Below are 20,364 nucleotides of genomic sequence, written 5' to 3' on the forward strand. Positions count from 1 at the left end.
TGATGTTATTTAACGCTTTCCTTTGTTAGTGGTTATCTTCTTTTCATTCCTTTATTTCAGAGGTGGTTTTTCTTTGCCAAAGGAGTAGTAATGGATAATATTATATATTGAAAATCAATTTATTTATTGACTTTAGATACTATTGAGTTAAGAAAAGATTCAAAGAATGTATTATAGTTCAATCATATTGGGTATTAACCTCTCAAAAGTACATAAAAAAATTTTGGAAACAAGGAGTGTTTATTGCGATAAATTCAATATAAATAGAAGGAATTCAAGTACCAAATTATAAGCGATTGAAGAGCTGCATTTACATAATTTTGTGTGTATAAGACTTTCATGTTGAAGTTAAATAAACAATAATGCTTTCACCCGGTAGGAACTATTTTTCTTTCTTGAAAATAATTGTATTAGTAATTAATTATATATATCAGTTTTGTGGTACGCTACCTTGCAGGTTTAGTGTAATTAATTTGATTTATTGGTTTTTTGTTTTTTTATCTCCCACGATACTATTTGCCTATCTATGTATTGGTAATTCTGAAAATTTAAAGTATTAATTTAGGAAATCAAAAACTTGTTTTACGGTTGAAATAATTTAATATTATAGCTACTTTAACTATATTCCTTATGAATTAATTGTAATACAAGTTTAAAAAAGACCTACTTCTGATTTAATAGTCAACTCAATAGGTGAGTACATTACCCACAATTTAATATGACCGAACATAAAATTTCCTTGTTTTTACTTTAAGTTATCTCTATTATGTTTAACTTCTGATAACTCACAACTCATTTTTTTGAATGAAAATACATAAATTTTGGACAAAAAATACAAATTGACAAATTGTAAAATGTTTTTGCATATTCTCAAAATTCATGGCAAACTGAATCGATTTAAAAAAATTATAGTTTTCTAGGTAACCTATACTCAGTGTTACAAAAATGCAAAGGATCACATAAAGTATTTTATGTAATCCGTGCATTTTTTGAGACACTGAGATACATATCGGGTTTTAGGGTCCGTTGCATGGTTTTATTTTGGTGGTTTTACCTCTCAACCAGCAAACAGATCATAACCTGCGATAAGGAACATAATTCCAATAGTTATCGATAAATTTTATTGATTATAATTGAAAACATGTCCATGATTTTTTGAAAATGAAAATAGTTTTTGAAACTGAAGACAAATGACATGTTAATTTTATTAATTTTTTTTTATTTGTGATTCAATGTTTTCAAAACCTTATCATGCTTGTATTTTTTCAGAGATTTGTTAAATAATCCTATTTAAATTACTGTAGTATATTAGCCTTTTTGTATTCTCTTTTTGTGTGTATATTTATTGAATTTATTCGATATAGTAGGTATAAAAGTTTGTTTTTTTTTTTATATCACTTTTATATACTTATGTTGAAAAAAGTTTTTTATTTACAGTATAAATTATTGTGGTATTTAAGTATTGTATCGATAGACCCCAGGATATTTATATTGATTTCACGCAGGTATCCACACAGCTATTTATGTTTATACATGAATGTGGCTATCATTAAATTTATTCTTACACAAATTCTTCGAATAATTTTCGAATAGTAAGCAATTTGGTAGAAAACCAGAAAAAACATTTGTTTCTTGCAGTGAACCAAACCTCTGCAATCGTATTCGACATAAATATTATTATATTGAATCGAAAAACGTAAAAATCCAACTTAATTGACGATTAAATTAGCATTTTTCGAAATACAAGATGGTTTGTCTTTACACCGAAATAAAAATTTTTCATACAGTCTTAGGGATATCACAACTAATCGCCTGGTTATTATTTGAATCGATTTTTTTTTTGTCAAAATTACCTGATATATATCAAATTTTTTTAAAATTCCCGTTAAGAAAATTTTAGGAAATCGAAAAAAAGGAGTAATTTATGAGTAGTTGTGGCCAAAAAAAAAAAAAAAATTGGATCCTTTTGACGATTTGTTTCTGCGAGAATCCACTAAAATTTTATGTGACATTTTTCATTTTAACCCTCGGACAAGAAAAGGATATTATAAGTTTGGCCGCTATTTGTGCGTGTGTGTGGGTGTGTTTGTCTGTCTGTTTTAGGTATCGTAGCGCCTTAACGGATGAACCGATTTTAATTTTTATTGTTTCGTTTGAAAAATAATTGAATGGAAAGTGTTTTAGCTATGTTTCAAGTATGAGTTTAGGGTTCCGCATCCGAAACAACTTAAAAATAGGCCATCCTCCTCCAAATAGGTTCAGTTTAGAGAAGGCTCTAAAGAAAAAGGTAGCTTAATGGAGAGTGTTCTTCGATAAGTTTCAAGTGCGAGTTTAGGGTTCCGTATTCGAAAAATTAGTAATGAAATATTACGAATATTTGAAATAATCTTAAAAATTCGATGAATTTATATACACATTTTTGGGCTTTAATATTTAGAGGTTTTATATAACCACATATATTATTTTTAGTTAATTTTGAAAGTTTATTGTTAAATAATAATGTTATAATAGAATTGAAAATAAATGGAACCAAATGAATAAAATATATAAAACAAAGTTAGTTTTACCTAATTTATGAATAATTTATAAATATGCAAATTATACAGATAAAATTCATAATAAAACCAATAACATTAAACAAATAATTAAAATATTTGATATAAACTACCATCTAATCCAATTTATTCATGGATGTAGATATCGTATGTATCCGTTGTCTGATATCGAACACACATATTTCGGACTAGTCGAAGACGTCAAAACTTTCTATTTACTGTATGGAACAATATAAAATATAATTTCTATACCATTATCACACACGAAACATTTAATTTTTGACCCCCAAACCAAAAAAAGAGGTGTTCTGAGTGTGATCGCTATGAGCGTCTGCCTGTGTGTATGTGTGTTTTTTTTTTTACCAATTTCGATTTTTTTTGTTTCTTTTGGAAAGTAATTTAATGGGAAGTGTTTTAAGCTATGTTTCAAGTGCGAATTTAGGATTCCCTACCCGTATTCGGTACTGACGGTCTCACACATGCACTCAAACTGAAATGGAGTTGGGCTGGACAAATCGCACGTTAAACTGATAATAGATGGATCATAGAAAAAACGCGCCGGAAAGACTTGTAAGACGGTGGGCTGATGATATTATCCAGATGTCAGAGAACGACTGGACGAATATAGACAAGGACAGAGATTTGTGGAAAAAGCTGGAGGAGGCTTTTACCCAAAAAGGGATCCATATTCCCACAAAAAATAGTTAATTTCATAATTACATTTGAAATGTTACTTGTAAATATGAAATAAATCTTCTTATTGATTTACTTTGTTTTATTTTATTTCCAATTGATTGATTCTTTGTCCTTTATTTATATTGAAAAACTTATAAATTGAAATTTTGAAACTTCTCGTTTTCATGTCGATCACGTTGTTCGTGTCTTCTAACAATATAGAAAACAAAAAATTTTCCACAACAAATATTTTTCAAATATTCATAAAGCAAGGGAAGTGATTTTTTTAACGAGTTTCATAAACTGATATAGATATTTAGGCAATTTTCACAAAAGGTAGGTATAATTATATAACAATTATATAGCTCGAAGCTAATAAACTCTTTGTGCAGTATATTGTAGGTACCTATATGGTTATTAATAGCCGCATGCATTACATATACCCCAACTATAATTACATTAAATTGTCAAGGCTTTAACTACAATCTATACTAGGTATATGAATATCCTCCCATATAGTGTTAGAATAGTACTTTGTGTTGAATTATTTAAAACTGGTAATAATGTTTCTCCATATATATTGGAATTTCATGGTATTGGTCACAAAGTGACAACTATAACTTTGTGCAATCGTTGACAACATAAATTTGTAGTTTTTTGTAAAATTATTCTCTAAATAGCTTTTACCCGCGGCATCACCCGCGTTTTAAAAAAACGTTTTTTTTTGTATTATGTAAAAATTATTATAAATGTACTAGCGGCCCCGACGGACGTTGTCCCGTAAAAACGTAACTCCAATTCATGAATACCTATACTACGTTTAGCCTGTCCGCTATACCCATCCCGCTAAACCCCAATTTAACTCCTATTTATTGGACTGGCCTGACCTTCGACCTTTGGCCTGACCTTTGATAGTAGAGCTCGCTGCGCTCGCATATGGCTCTAATAAATGCCTATTGACAATACCTGAATACTATTAAAAATACATAGTACACATAGTATACATAATGTGATATGATTTATATGCGCTCCCACCATTTAATGAAATTTCATTTTTTTGGTACGGAGCCCTCAAAAACAGTTGTAGTGGACCGAATGGTAAATCTAAACCATTCTCCAATCCCCTTGAACTCACACAAAAAATTTCATCGAAATCGGTCCAGCCGTCTAGGAGGAGTTCAGTCACATACACACACACACAAGAAATATATATATTAAGATTACCCTAGATGAACGTTATGACTGGGCGAACGTTCATATCGATATTACCATAAATAACGAAAATAAGGGGGAAACCCTTTTTATGTAACGTTTCAAATTATTTTGATAGGAAAAAATTTAAATATTCAAAAAAAAACAAAAAAAAACAAAAACAAAAACAAAAACAACTATAAAAATCAGTCATCTATCGAAAGTATTCACAAAAATTACAAATTAATCATTTTTACTTGAAAAATAAAACAAAATGAATAAAATATCCAAAAATATTTTTGGTATATAAAAAAAGGAGAAGGTTTTAGTACATGTATTATAATCGGCTTCCAAAAGGTACCTAATCTCTTAAGTAATCAATTCGTTGCTTAAGTATATGTATATAACAGGCAACAAAATTCATAATTCTAATATAATCACGCTAGAATTATTGTTAAATTAAATATAACGAAATAGTTTCGAATATATCGTATACTAGCTAAATATTGACATTAATATTTATACGATACTAACGTCACTCAATTGTTTTGCTGGAACCCCTCTACTAACACTTAAACTTAATGGTATGGTATTAAAGTTCAAATTGACTTTTAATTAATATTACGAATTTTCTGTATGGGAATATACAAAAGTGTTGTTTTTAGACTTTTCCCATCCTCGTACTTCAAGGAATATTTTTAAAAAAGAGTTAGCGAAATTGGATCAGCTGCTCTCGATATTATATATCTTAATATATATATTTCTTGTGTGCGTGTGTATGTGACTGAACTCCTCCTAGACGGCTGGACCGATTTCGATGAAATTTTTTGTGTGAGTTCAAGGGGATTGAAGAATGGTTTAGATTTACCATTCGGTCCCGTACAACTGTTTTTGAGGGCTCCGTACCAAAAAAATGAAATTTCATTAAATGGTGGGAGCGCATATAAATCATATCACATTATGTATACTATGTGTACTATGTATTTTTAATAGTATTCAGGTATTGTCAATAGGCATTTATTAGAGCCATATGCGAGCGCAGCGAGCTCTACTATCAAAGGTCAGGCCAAAGGTCGAAGGTCAGGCCACTCCAATAAATAGGAGTTAAATTGGGGTTTAGCGGGATGGGTTTAGCGGACAGGCTAAACGTAGTATAGGTATTCATGAATTGGAGTTACGTTTTTACGGGACAACGTCCGTCGGGGCCGCTAGTTAATATATATATTTTATATTAAAGATAAGAGAATAAATAATTCTTATTGGAAAGTATTTTCTACATATAAATGTGCAGTACCTACACTAATGAAAAGTAGATAATAATTAATATTGATAAATATTTAAATATAAATACATTAAAAATGAATTACTTGACCTGGTTTTATTTCCCAGGTATATAATAATATTGTAGGTATTGTTACTATTCATAAATAGGAACCACAAACATAGGTATATTTATTTCATTGTATGTGACGCTACAATATTAAGTTAACTTCCCTTATCTAAGTTCTAAGTTAAACAATACATGGAATAAACAAACGATTTTATAAATTGTACATCGTTAACGCACCGCACAGAATGAGCAAGAAAAAGTGATATTGATTTTGTTCACATAAGTATTTTGGCATCTTGTTTACGTCCAATGTACAATAAATAACGCAGAGAAATAATTTTTGGAGAGACTGTATCGAGCTACTCTATTGTCGTAATCAGCTGAAAGAGAGAGAACGCTTATTTCTCAAATCACATTGCTTACTTGAAACTAGCACGATACTGATTTTTAACAAAGTAACCAGTATGAATTTCTTCCTACAAGCAATCTCATCCTTATCTGCTTCGCCTTCTCACGAGCTTCAGAAAAATATCGACAAAGTTTTTCAAAAAAAAAAAGTAAGGTTAAACTAAAAATGTTTCCGATTCCTTTTTATAATTCCATTTCCTTCACCCAAATAAAAGAAAATGTTAGGTTGGGTTGTTAAAGTTAATGTAAAGAAAAAATTTACAATTAAGGATGTGATCTTTTTTAATGTTACAAAAATCGAAAACGAAGATAAAACTCAATTATTTTAATGTATGAATAATATCTTTTTCAAACTAAAGTAAATCCAAGAAGATTTCTTTGAATCGACTTTACTTTAAACGAAGATTCTAGTAAATTAATGTAATATAATATGATGTGACGGCTTTTCATGTTATGAATTCTTTGAAAGCTAAAATACCAGATTTTATATCATTGATTTCATGCCTTCTTCCAAGAAGACATATCCAACGAAAACATAATTTATTTTCAATGATTAAACTTTAATGCAAAGAGTTCTGGAGTCGCGCCAATTTCTATTTTTATATTCTCAAATGAATTACTGCAAATCGTCTCGTTTTAACGCGACAGCGAATGTAATACGACGCTTGTAGTAAATACTAGTAATCTAAGCAAACGCGATGGGTTGTAAACATAGATTAAACAAAAAATATATAAATAAACACACAGAAAGTATCTTTAGTGTTTTGTTTAGATAGAAGAAAATTGATTTCAGAAAATAAATCTTGTAATAACAGGGATAATAAATTCCTATTTTGTTTTGTTTTGGTTTTTTTTTCTATCTATTGTCTTATGCTATACATAGAGTGTAATATTCTTGTTTATGTATGTATTTATGTATGTTTATGTATATGTATGGAAAGATTTATTTAAATATCCATATAATACATGCATTGAAGTTGATGGTATTGGGTGAAATTTTTGTGCAAAGTATTTTAGGTTTCAAGTAATGAATATGAAAATACTCCCCCGCAAGAGACAAAGCGACCATGCGACCAGTCTCTAACTACAGAAACCCTAACTGTTTGTTCGATTTGGCTACCTTACACGTATCTATCTCAATATACTAAATATGCCTATAGTTATTTTCGACGTAACGAGTTAAATCATGATATATTTGCAAATTTGTTTTTGTGGTTGATTTTTTCCTTAAAGCCTTATTTAAAATCGTTAAATCTTTTAAGTCGGCTTTTCAAGCGACTGCTGCTTTACTCTAAACAATTGTCCGCAAAGTATAATATAGTGTTAATGTGTGTATTGATTCGTAGGATCATCTAGAAAATTACGAAAACGGCAAACTTTCTAGACATGATATTTTTTGTACAAAGAAAGCTATTCGATATAACAAACCCGATGCACTATTTACGTCTAGCAAGTTATCCTAAGAAACATCGCAGATCCGTGGGAACTGGAACGTATTTTGATGCTTAGACTTTGAAAGAGAGACGTCAAAGTAGCAACCTTTCCTCCTAGCCTTTCTTCCCGGTATTGCCAAAGAGCGAGTATGCGGATTCATAGAACATTTTTCTTCCTCACAATGGCAGCTCCTACGACTACTGTACGAATTGTCCCTGTTTAATCCAGGAACATTTGGATCGCCTCTTTTTTCAAACTGCTGTTTTTTTACAGCTTCAAAATTTTAAATGAGTAGTAGCTCCTTACTATTATTTGAGAATTTAAAAAAATTTTTGTTTGGATATTATATATTTATTTGAATACACGAAATTTTTAAAACACTCAATAGGTACGTTTAGTTCTATTTTTTACTATTCTTCTAAAAGTAATAAAGATGTCACATTTTAGACCAATATTTGTAACCAACAACATATTGAACTTCAACAAGCAGTAAATTTATTGCTTAAACATCAATCAATTTCATGACAAGGGCAACATTTTATTTGTTATTCTTATGTGTCTCCATAGTTAGATCAAAACTATATACAAAAAAAATTATACTTTGCATGTTTTCTATTTCGATGTCGACAGTTTCATAAAGTGTGTTTAATTGGATTTATATACAAAAAAAGTCACAGACGGCGAAACCATTTAGAAAAAAGCATGTCACTAATGTTAACTGTTATTACCAAATCACAAGGTTCATTCAACTAGTATAAATTTAAATTTATCTACTTTATCTATTTATTTATCTTTATGAAATACTGAAAAATGAGAATATCGGTTTTAAACAAACATTTTTTATAAAACATAAATAAATGGTGCAATCACAAGCTTTATAGCAAAATAAGTTCTCTACGATCTCGCGATGTTCTCTGCTAAAGAAAGAATCAGAAACATCGATATGGAGTGGTTACTGTCCAGAGAGGATAACGTCACTTCTAGAAAAGAGTACGATATTGAGTACAATGCCCAAATTTATTTATAAGATTTCTTTCAAATTCAAGAAACACTAACTTATGTTTCATTAATCAAGAACATTTAATATTGATTTGACTTGACGAAAATCAATTTTATATGAAAAATAAAAACCAAATTTTGCTAGTTAAAAAATGCATATGGTTGTCGAACATAATTTGAATTCAAATCGTTATATTTTGAAGCAAACGGAAATTGAAATTTTTGGAGATAGAAATCTTGTTCGAAAAAATTCCAATATTCAAAACGATTGTAGTCAAAATCATAGTTTCAGAGATAATATTGTTTAAAACCTTTGTAAAGAGTTTTGTGTCATAGCTAGCAGATACCCGCCCTCTTTATTCGGGAATTTGTCCTTTAAAACAATACTATCACGTTACAGCCCTCACTTATCCTCCCTTTTGTTCACAATTTTAATATTTTGGTGGGAACTTTAACTTTTCTGAAAATAAAGTTTTGTAGTATATAAGGTAATTTTGACTCAAAAAGTACAAAAATTGGGTGTATTTGCTGACTGGTTGAATAGTTTTTGAAATACGGACTAAAATCGATCCAAATATTGCGTTCGTTAATCATTAAATTAATTAGATTTTTGTACTTTTTGGGTCAAAATTACCCTATCCATTGAATTTCATCAAATTCCAAAACAAAATTTTTTTGCGTTTTTTACTTTAGTAGATATTTTAAAGAAACGTAACTCAATTAGTAGTATTCTGCATTAAATATTGTTTCTAATATACTTTATTTTGTAAGAAAATCTTTTATACTGTTTTTCCTTTAGAAATCAAATCTTTAAGAATAATTCAAATTTCTATCTTCAACGATTTTGCCCTCGACTTTTTCTGCCAGTTAAAACTTTAAATATACATCTGCATAATCATTGTTTCAAATATTTCGATACAACGATAAAATACTGTGCAAAAGAAAAATATAATAATAAAAATTAATTATACATAGTTTGTTACATTTTACATTTACTGTACCTATTGACGATAAAATATAGTTTCATACTTTCAATTTATAAATAAGCCTACCACATACCGCTTGTGAGAAGAATAAGGTAATTAAAGAATATCTCTCTCTCTGTAAATATTATTATAAACCACATGAATTTAAAAAAAAATCTGTAGTTACATGACAAACATGCAAACGTTGATCTATATTTGTCTATAAAATTACCAACATGAATTTTCCATATACAAAATTCACATCTCTTTCATTCGAGAAGAAAGTACTTTCTTCTCGAATGCCTACGTCATACTAAGAACACACTCTAGGCTGTCCAATGATCCGTCAGTCATTCAGAACAAAGCATATTATATATATAGATTTGATTATGTGTTACTATTTAATGTTTTAAAAGTTAAAAGATATAGTTATAATAAGTGAACTAAAATAAAATCAAATTACACTCATCAAGTGTTTAAAATAATTTGTAATATTTATATTTGAATGTGTTCATAACATTTTGTATTTGATTGAATATGTGAGTAAACCATTAAAAAAAAATTTGTTATGAAAAAGCATAAAATATTTCTAGCTTTTATTTTATTTGATAACAGCATTTGAACGTGTTACTGTTTACATATTTAAGAACCTACCTACAGGAATACGTGAAGGATAAAAAAATTGTAGAAAGCATATGTATAATACGCACACAGAAATATGTAAAAAAACGAAATCTAATAAATCATGTTTAGTAAAAATGTAAATATTTTTTAAGCTTTTTCACACTGATCAAACAGTTTATAACAGTTAACAAAAATTTATACAGCATGTGCCATAATAATATTTCGAAACAACTTTCAGCGTTATAAAATTATTTGTTTTTGACAACCTTAATGATAATAATGATAAATTATTTTGACAGCTTTAATGAGCTTGAACCGTTTATGAAAATGTTCGTGAGCAGTAAGTGAACTAAGCGTAAATAAACCATTTATTTATAAATGAAATTTTTGGGATGTCCCGATTTGATTCTGGTGCTTTTTATTTTATTCCATCTCAAACAGAACAAATTTTATTTAACAAAAATGTTAATAACATGCAAGTAAAAATATTATGAACGAATTTTCTTGTAAAGAATGAAAGCAGTACATATAAATTTTTTAAATCTCATAGTCAGCATAAACTAACGATATTACGTATGGTATGGTATTTTTTTTAAAACCAAATATTTTTTTATTATTAAATTTTAAATATTTTAAGCAAATATCGTTTTAACAATTTCTCATGTAGCGTTTTCAGTGTAATAAATAATTTTCATACATTTTTTTTCAATTAAAATATTATTGACTTAATAATTTTCAAATAATTCTACAGTGCATAATTTTATTTACTAACACGCTTTTATTAGCTTGGTTTGTATCTATGTATCTATGTAACGATTGCTACACTTTTTAAGATCAATATCAACGATTTTATCCATATCTGAAAACACGGTAGCTAGCTGAACTAAAAAAGTAAATAATTAACAGTATAAAAAAACTAAAAAGTTATTTATAAATGCTTTAAGCTAAAATAGGGGATAATCCTGTTGTCAAATTGGCCATATTACCTATCTTAATATATATATTTCTTGTGTGCGTGTGTACGTGACTGAACTCCTCCTAGACGGCTGGACCGATTTTGATGAAATTTTTTGTGTGAGTTCAAGGGGATTCGAGGATGGTTAAGATTTACAATTTGGTCCAGTACAACTGTCTTTGAGGGCTCCGTACCAAAAAAAGGAAATTTCATTAAATGGTGGGAGCGCATATAAATCATATCACATTATGTATACTATGTGTACTATGTATTTTTAATAGTATTCAGGTATTGTCAATAGGCATTTATTAGAGCCATATGCGAGCGCAGCGAGCTCTACTATCAAAGGTCAGGCCAAAGGTCGAAGGTCAGGCCACTCCAATAAATAGGAGTTAAATTGGGGTTTAGCGGGATGGGTTTAGCGGACAGGCTAAACGTAGTATAGGTATTCATGAATTGGAGTTACGTTTTTACGGGACAACGTCCTTCGGGGCCGCTAGTAAAAATGTAAAACTTGAATTGATACCATGATCAAATTTGAAAGTGAAATTAAAATCGATTAAAAAACGTAGAAGTTATAAGCAATCAAAGATTGCATTCAAAGGATGCCTATCTCCTTTTTGTAAAACAAAGTTTTATATGTAAACTCTATGACGATATCCACGTATGGCGTCACTAGTAAAGATTTTGAAAAACTAACTTCTTTTTGTTTGCACGTCTAGTGAGAGTTATTCACCTGAAGGGACAACAAAATTTAGGCCGATACCCTATTACACTTAAATTAAGCAGCAGTTAATTATCACAGACTTAGAACCACTTAAAAGGAAAATCAGATAGATACGATTCCTAAAGAAATAATAATTCTTATACTTCTTAAAGTATTACAGAGGCTTACTGTTTGTTAAAAATTCATATTGATCCCACTGATCGCATAAATGAAATTGCAAAATATGGTACACTCTGAACGCTCAGATTATTTATCAAAAAACATTGCTATTTTAAGTAGGAATAACGAATGACTCTACAGAGCAATCAGAATTACTACGATGAACGATAGTATCTAAAATTTAACTTAAAAAGAAGAATATGCTAATAAGTAAAATTAAAATATTTTTAATTAAAATATTAAATTTGTAACAACTCTTTACAAAACAAAATGGTACTTTTGGGGGTAAATATATTTTTATTTATATGTACCTACCTTTATAAATTTTGTAGGACATGCTATATTCTTTGTTTTCACTTATTTTGTCCACTTTTGTTTTTAACAAATAAATATTCCTCTAGGAGTAGAACCATTTTTCTTTGAATTTTAACATTCTATTCGAAATAAAAGAGATAAAAACAAAGTAAAATCTCAAAAAGAGATAATAACAAAGTAAGGGGTGCATAAAAAATATTTCTCTTTTAAATGAATTTTTTTAACTTACTTTCCGCAATTGTTTGTCTTCTATTTTTTGTCAAAAGCTGTGAATGTGACGTTTGTTTTTCAACTAATTTCATTTTATAGAAACATGGAAATACAAGGCCAACGTATGTGGTACGATGTTGTACCTTGGAAGCAATTATCTTGGAACACACTGTATTTTCGTGTATATATTAGGACACCAGAACTATCTATGAAACACCAGAAGTTTAGCTTTTGGTGTCCATCTATTATCTAAGTTGGCTTTTGTGATTTATTTAAACGTTGTTTTACCTCAGTCAGTGCTTTTTATCAATTATGTTAAATAAAAATCAGTGCGTCTGTGTCACATTTTATTCTAGTTTGAAACTGAAAAATTTTAAGCAAATGGAGTTTGACTAAAGCTTGGTCATGTACCTTCGATTAAAGAAAATGGATCCGCTTAAAGCTGTTTCTGGACGCTCATAGAACAGGATGCAATGGAACGATAGATACGATACAAGAGAAACTTGTATCATATATAGGTTTTTTAACGTTTCAATGAAACGTTCTATGAGGTTATTTCTTTATCTTTGTAAATATTATTAAATATCCAAGGTACGTTAGGGCGTGATCACTGTAAAAAATCCCTTTGAAAAAGTCGAGAAAAACTCAAAAAAAATTTTGTTTTATAATTTGATGAAACTCATTGGATGGGATAATTTTGATCTAAAAAGTATAAAAATCAGGTTAATTTAATGATTTTACCTATAGAGATTTACAATGTCAGCGAGTATCATGGGCAAAAATTCATTTTCAAAAAACTTTAGAGTTCCCCACCGAAAAATTAAAATCCATAAAATTATGAACAAAGGGAAGGATAAGTGTTTAAAGAGTTTAAAAACGAGAAATTGCCCAGCAAAGCGGGTGAGTATCTGGTAGTTACTTGTATTTTAATAAGTGTGTTTAATAAAACATCTGTAAATTATCATCAATGGTACAGCCCTCTCACATTTATAATATTCATTTTAAAAATATGTCGTGCATCAAATCAGGTAAGTGTCCCCAAAAGTTACATTAAATTTTTTTTTAAATAAAAATACTTTAAACAAAAAATTAACAACCAAATGTTATATATACTCTTTATATTTTAATAAAAATGTAGGTTTCCTGTAGGAATATACATACAACAGTAGGTCAGTTAGCATGCATATATTTATAAAACTGTTGCAGTTTTTGTATTAAAATATTACTCAAATTATTTTAAACATAATGTCATTGACGTCATTCAAGTGGTGTATATGGAACAGAGTAATTATGTCATAAATTAAATAAAAATTGTATGGGTTTCTATGCAATAAAACTGTTACTGAAATATTTATTTCACTTGACGGAAGAACAAAGTATTTGCAAAAAAGGATAGAAGGGCCTTAAAGTTAACACATTAAATAGGATTTTCCAATTATAGCTCTGGAACTTTGACAACGAAAAACATTTGTTGGTGAAACTGATGCTATTAAATTTTTTGTTTTCTACTGCTGCAATGACGTCGCAACCTTTTAAAAATTTGGGATCATGTTTGGATTTTTTTAACATTTTCTGAAGGCATTCTCGGTTTAATATTCTGGTTCAAAAGCACGATAAATTCACCACCTTTTTTCTGTTTTTTGTTTTAATCACTGAGATTGGCTTTATTCTAATTTTTGGGACAGAGATCTCGATTCGAGATCTCGGATACGCTTCACCAATCAAGGTCACACAATACTCTTTCAAATATCAAATATTTCATGCACAGCTAGTATTTTTTAACCAAAAATTCCAACGACGTGATGGAAAATCTATTTTTCCAATATAAAAATATAACATAATATTTGATAATCAAACGAAATAGTTTTTAAATTAAAAATTGTTTTTTATCGAAGAATTGTATGTGAATATCACATAACTCCCGTGTACACTCATAAACTAGTCAAACCGAATTCCAAAGTTTCGACATTCTACGACTGAAAGGTTTCAATTTATGAGCAATCAATACCGCAAATATTCCAAACAGTTACAACAGTCAATAGCAGTTTCGTTACAACAGTCTTTTAAATTCAAAATTTTTATATTTTATCAGACATACCTACAGAAGTCATATCGTAGTTTGGCAAAATGGATTCAAGAATCTTCAAAATGTATATTTCCAATGAAAACTCAAAATCCAATTTTGTTCACGATTGCAATACTTCCATTACTTTATTCAAAAATTCTGGGGCATTTTGAAATCGATATGTTTTCGATTTAAAAATTCGATTTTAATCGATTTTTAGACATCCTAAGAGATGAACTACATAAATGAGCAGTAGAACGTATTTATGGTAATAATAGAGGAAGGAATTTGTGGTAATGAGCAGATATCTGCCTAGATATCTTTAGAGTACAATCGGAGAATGCTATTAAAGAGAGAACTAATTATTTCATATCTAAAGACTCGATTAGCAATATCGTTGCAGCTATTGCTTTGAACTGACTAGCAGACTGCAAACACGTGAGCATTGGGATTTCAGTGCATCCCGACTATCGCAAGAGGAGAGAAGGAGAGGAGAAAGTATGAAGAGGAGAGGAGACAATAACTCAATCTTCTATATCAATGCTGAGCTCTTTTCATGAGAAGTTTGGCTCAAGTGATAAAAGGCACTTGTGGTTCTACTCGCTTTTATTAAGGTATTTGTCCGAAACATCCATTATAGCTTAGCCTTAGCTTGCACAAAGAAATATAAAAAAAACACAAATTTCCCATTGACGTGATATGTCTTGTGAATATATGAAAAATAATAATTTTTTATGATATTTCCCAAAAGTACAACAACACGTACTCACATAATACCAAAACATCATTTTTTATTGTTTATGCATTAAATGGGATATATCGGTGGTGTAGGTATGTATGTTTCATTTCAATATTTACGAATGCTATACAAGAACTATTAAGATAAAAACAAAGTTAAATAAAAAAATGACACACATTTTTCTCTCGGTATAGTTATAGTTTGTTATGCTCCAGCTCCAGGATAGTAGGTATATGGAACACCGCATCAGTAAGTGTTATAGCAATGGATGTTTCTGGTTTGATGTACATATATACATTATCTCCTCTATGTTTATAACAAATAAACTAGCGTATGTATGATTTTTATAAAAATTCCAGTTACATTTAAATTTTATAAAATTTAATCACTTGGAGAGATAAGAAATCATTTTTATGAGTTGAATTTTTATGAATCAGAATCTCAGTCAAGATTAAGAGATAGTTCACATCAGACTTTAGCAAACTTTAGTTGAATACCTTGGCAATTGGTTTTATATTTAAGACCCTCACTCGGTTTAGACCAGCATTATTACAATAATTAGTATTAAAAGAAAAATCCCAATATAAATCCTCCCCCCCCCCTCTACAAAAATAATAACCAACTCCCCCACCTAATCCTTCTCCCGCAAAACCATTTACAATTTCTTACCTTTATTATCTTTCTAAAAAAGTTTTTTACGATTTTAGGTACTGCCATTTTCATCCCCACACAAATGGAGCTATCAAATAACCAATAACAGACGAGTTTTATTTATACACAAAAACATAAGGTGGGATTTTGGATATTTACAAAATAAAGCCGGGGTATACGTACATATAATTGACTTCCCTTCTATATCTATTTATATTTTTATAAAATTGAAGTGTCAGTCTGTATGTCTACTATGCGTGCCCATATTATCTAGTGAAAGGCTAATCCGATTTCGAATGGACTTAATGGAATATTAAGTTTATTTTTTGGGTTCATTTGATGCAACAGGTTTGCATAAACTGGGTAAAAAAGGAAAAAATGTGTGAAAAATATTTAATGTAAATAAAAATGTTGTTAATTTTTACGTTGTAGTACGAATAAATTATGTTGTAGTATAGTTAGCTCTACCAAACCAAAGTGGCACTGAGCAAGAGAGAGTGTGGATATGAGTGTACATACTCATATATCTCTTATTCAGTGCCACTTTGGTTTGATAGAACTCTACGTTGTAGTAAGAATTTTGTATCCGCTCTTAATTCACGTGTTAATCAAGTGATTTTTCTTCTCTTGATAGTTTTTTTCAAAGTACACTAGCATAATGAAAATACATTATTAAAAAAGTTTGAAAACTCGACTACCATGCCATAAAACGAACTTAAATATAAATATAAAAAAGTTTTATTAGTTAGTCTGTATGCATGAAACGTCAGTAAATGAGTAAGTATAGAAAGTAAGAAACCTCATACATCCAAGACTGTTCAGACATTTAGAAGTTATTGTAGAACAAAGAAAGTCACTTGCATATATATGCTCTGAATTTATTACACTTCTTACGTTGGTCAGTTGTGTAAAAACTGGTGCGCTTGTAGATGGAGGTTAAGTGACTGTTCACATTAGATGTTTTTTTTTTTATATAATTAAGTATGTATAGTGTAGAATGTTGTATATTTTTACGTGACATGCATTATTTTATTTAACCAGACTATATTTTTACTCCGAAGTTATAGTTGAGTTATATAAGGTAACTCAAAAAAGTTGTTAGTGCTGAGCTTTTAAATAGGATAAAAACCTTCTACAAACATGTTTACAAATACGAATATTTAGCGCTGATTTAATTTGGATTTATTATTAAAAAATTTTCGGAGTCTTAAGGTCAGGTTTTCTTAAAAAGAGGTGATGCCGTTAACAATCTTTATGTACCATATACGTTTTATAAGCGAAATTCGGCAGTATCAGTAGTGACGGAAATAGAACCCGCTAGCCCAAGAATACCGCGTACAAGATAGGTTTCGTTTAAATGTTACCTTGATAATTTTGGGTTGTTTCGATTGCACAGGTTCTTGATAAAAATATAAAAAACACTGAACTTATCTTTTAAGTTATTTTGTTGCCGTAGGAAATTTGAACAAGGATAGATTATTAAAGATTGTAAGATAAAATAAGATATTTAACTATGCCTTAGGTATGAGCCCCTTAACTTTTTTCCAATTTTGACTAAAGTTGACTTTCTGTTTAGGCCTAAATACCTAACGAATCATATCTCTATTAAGTGACATAACTTTTCCGAAGCCGGAATATTCTGTGGATATTTTTTGATATATTTGTAAATATATGGTTTTTATAAAAAATATTAAATTGAAAATAGTGGCTCAGAAAATTATCCTTCTTTGCCGTTGTACATTGCACGAGGAAAACTAGCTCAAGTATAAATGGGAAAAAATTTGGAAATCCTTAAGTTGATTTTAAACGATTAAAGATAAAGGATTGAATTATAAATCGAGATAAGGGATTGAGGTGACTGTTATATTCATTATTAAGCGATAAGAACGCTCACGCATAATAATCCCCTCTTTTGAAAAGCAAGTGGTGGTGGCCTATGTTTGTATCAGCCCTGTTTCTTGAACCGATGAAAAGCAATTTGGAAGTTGCACAAACTTTTTCCAATCAGGGTATTTATTAATTGAATATTTACAATTGAATTTTCTATTTCGTATTATACATTGCAACTCATATACAATGTATATTTTTGTATTGGGCAGTATTCGAGAGTATTAAAGAGGTTTAACATTATACATTTTAAAACTTTCACAGAAATATTCAATTATATTTTATTCATTTCACTAAATTAATAAACATACTTTTCTCTTATTAAAATGTTTTTAATACGTATATAAAATATTATAGAACTTATAAGGGTTATTGTAAACTTTACCCTAGATTCATTTGTGATGATAACCTTATTATTATCTTGTATGTATTGTTGCGCCCTAATAATGATTGGAAATTTGGGTAAATGACGACAAAAATCCATATTTGGTCTAAATAAACACATAAATTTAATTCAATCCTCGCTTTGCTGGGCAATTTCTTCTTTAAAAACTAAGACTATCACGTTATATCATACGCCCTCACGCCTTATCGCCTTGATGGCTGGTCAAATAGTTTTTGAGATACGGACTAAAATCGACCCAAATTTTGCGATATCTTAGAAACTCTGCATCCAATCATTAAATTAACCTGATCTTCATACTTTTTAGATTAGAATTACCCCATCTACCAAGTTTCATCAAATTCCAAAACAAAATTTTTTTTGTGTTTTTTTCGATTTTTACCGCTCAAAAAATTGCAATAATTCGAGAAATGTTTTAAATGTTTTATGTCAGTTGTTAAATGAATTAAATCCCTTGTTTTAAATGAATTTATAGTATAATATACGAACAATGACAAAAAAAAATTATTCTTTAATTACCTAGCCATTCACATATAATGGCTGGTTTAATGCAGCCAATTTCATAAATGACGAATAATTAAACGCTCAGTATAATAATTTTTGTTACTTATGTGTGATTTTCCAAATGATTAGATTCACCAAATTGCAGTCATTAATATAAATGACTGATTGTTCTTATTCGTATACTCCAACATACCAACACAATACATATACCTTTCAAAATCAATTCCATAATATTATTAAACGATTGGGTTCATTTTGTACCACTCTAGTTTACTATATCGGTTCGGTGTTCAGGGTATTCATAAATTTATTCATAGTATTATGAGGCTCTTGTTATTGAGTATAGTCGGTACATTAATATTAATACTATATTATTACTCCCTATCTATTATTACATTAATAGGTACAATATAGATTGTGAATTTACGTGTTTTCTACCTGAAGGCTGAGAAAATATAGAATGAACCACAAGCTGAATATCTTGGATAATTGGAATAATGTTCCTTATCGCGAGTTGGGTTATTAATTATAGTTTTATCTTCATATATTATCAGCATTCTCAATAAGACAAGGATATTATGGTCACCGTAACGGTTCCTCAAGCAATGGTTTGTAAAGTCGAAACCCATACACGTCAAGAGTTTTTTTTTTTTTTTTAATTATTCAAAAAACAAAAATAAAATCAAATCAAATAACCAGGCCCTTGATTCTAAGTGTATTCAATTCGGTAAACTAACCTGACCTTCAAGAATTTGTTCGAATGGATAATAAATTATCATTAAACAAACTATAAAAACTTTGAAGTACTCTACATTTACTCTTTTTATTGCTCCAAAACGTGGGCAATAACTTTAATTGTGATGTCAAATTCGAAGCGTGATGTGATCGACTTCTGTCAAATCACCTAATTTATACAATGAATGTAGATAGTAAAGTTAATCGGACAATTAGAGGTACACAGGTATAAGGAAGTAACGTGTGGCGTTTACTACAATGCTGGTTTGGTATAGAGACAGATACAATAATATCTATGTTAGTATTAGCTATGTTATATTACAGTATTGAATATGGCAATCCACTAGAAGTATTGTGTAATCGCCAACCAGTATGGCCCTGACGACCATACTGCATTGACTCGTCCGCCATAACTACTCCTAATGTTACTGTTTCCTCAACGGTCAAATTAGTATAGCGTCCACACCGATACTGACATAGTCATACCCATAAAAATTTTCTAATTCTAAAATAACTTCTTAAGATTTTATTATTATTGTAAAAAAGACATTTTGTCACGGGTTAAATCAGTCAAAAAGTGATTTTTCAGCTATTGATTTGGGAATGATTACTGTATATAAATCGGATATTCGAAAATTAACAATGGATTCGTATAATATTGAACTGCTTTTAAGGATTTTGATTTCAATATAATTGGAATTTTTGGGACTCGTTGTAATTTATCTCATCAACACCCCATGCAAAATATAAAAATATTCACCTTTATTCTACATTAGTAGGTTAAATAACGTTACATACACTGTTGGAAATTAATAAAAGTTCAAGCCCTGAAA

The sequence above is a fragment of the Chrysoperla carnea genome, chromosome 4 (genome assembly GCF_905475395.1).
Source record: "Chrysoperla carnea chromosome 4, inChrCarn1.1, whole genome shotgun sequence".
NCBI lineage: Eukaryota > Metazoa > Arthropoda > Insecta > Neuroptera > Chrysopidae > Chrysoperla > Chrysoperla carnea.